Source organism: Nicotiana attenuata, unplaced genomic scaffold (assembly GCF_001879085.1).
Source record: "Nicotiana attenuata strain UT unplaced genomic scaffold, NIATTr2, whole genome shotgun sequence".
Taxonomy (NCBI): Eukaryota; Viridiplantae; Streptophyta; class Magnoliopsida; order Solanales; family Solanaceae; genus Nicotiana; species Nicotiana attenuata.
In genome coordinates this window covers 451,172-452,802 of record NW_017670363.1, presented here as the reverse complement: position 1 = coordinate 452,802, position 1,631 = coordinate 451,172, and positions in this window count along the sequence as shown.

Here is a 1,631-nt window from a genome sequence, read left to right as displayed (position 1 = left end):
GACGGAATCTCAAGTATCCGAGAAGGACCCCCCGTCGTTACCACGGTTCGGGTGAAGCCCTCCTCGAACATCCTAACGTCGTCAGGATCAAGGTCGGACTCGGACTCGTAGTCGTCGACCATGACGCCTTTCCCCTTCTCTTCAGTCCGAGAACAAGTACGGATCAGTCGGGAGGTCGAGGGGCCGCTCGAGACAGTAGTGGCGGCCTCGGGACTCCGTCTCCCCACCACTTCGGCTTGTTGATCTCTCGTAACCGGCGCTGCCGCTATGACCGGACCGACATCACCGCCGACACCACCGCCAATATCAGGTGTCGTCAGGATAAGGTCGACCCCCGATGATGTTTTGGCTAAAGGCGCTACCTCCAGGGCAACCCGTCATCTCTTCGATGTGCCCTCTCCACTACCAGCACGGGATGACTCGCATGTGGAACGAGCAGTAGGAACCGGAGTCTCAGGTTGAGAAGTAGCAGTCACGTTTGCAGCTCCGGCTGCAGGTGCAGATTGGTTAGCGACCCTCGATGCAAGTCGGGTAGCAGCCCTCGGTGCAGGACGGGATGGGGGCCCGATTGACGGAATGTGAGAGGAGGATCCCTCGTCCTTCGCGTTCTCCCTACCAACAAAGAAAAACGGTCATATAATAAGATCGGACCTTACAAAAGAGAGAGCAGGCCGACTCACCAGTGAGAGGTTTATGCCCGTATTTCTCATGGAAGGACGTCCACTCGCGAATGCCCCTTTTATAGGGAGGAACCGTGCTCACCCACTCACGAATATTGTCAACTAGCGAGGGAAGTAGTCTCTCGGCTAAAAAGTAAAAGCAAATCAGCAAAATCGCCCAAAGAAGAACGATCGGCAATCGCCTTGAGAAAAATTACAAAACTAACAGAACTTACGAGCGAAGTTCCATGTCTTAGGGAACCCTGCCGGGTCAGCCACAAGGTGCTCTGTACGCACGTAAAAATAGCTTTCCCAGAAGCGACGGTTAGCCTTATCATCCATCTTCACCTCTAGACTCTTGGTTCCCCGATGGCGCAGAAGAATCATCGTGCCCCGAAGAAATTGAGGGGCAAAAATATTAAGCATATGCCCCAAAGTAATCCCTCGACCGGCGAGCTCTGCACACTTGATGAGCATAAGGAAAAGCTTGTACGCGTACAGTGAGAGCTGATCCGGGCGCACCTCATAGAAACGGCAGAAGTCTGTCACTAGAGAAGGGAGAGGAAGCGTATACCCGACAACAAAAGGGTACGCATAAAATGCGCAGTACCCTGGGCGATTGAAATGCACAATGTCCACCCCCGTCGCCGGTATCATGTCGATATGGTCTGGGATTCCCCATTTAGCTTTAAGCGCCACAACTGCCGCTTCATCCATGGTAGAGGGGACAGGATCTGTTTCGTCTCCGGCGAGACTGTTAAAGTCGGTCCATAACTTCCCTGGACGGGGCAGTATCTCATCCACGGTCGGAAACCTCTCATCTTCCGCGACCTCCATCCCCTCTCCAAGAAGGGGTGTATCATTTTCCGGCACCGGAGCTCCGGCGAATCTGTCAATCTGAGAAGAGGAATCAGCCATTTATCTAGCCTGGTTGGATGAACAAGAGTGATGAAGGAATAAAATGGGTGGATA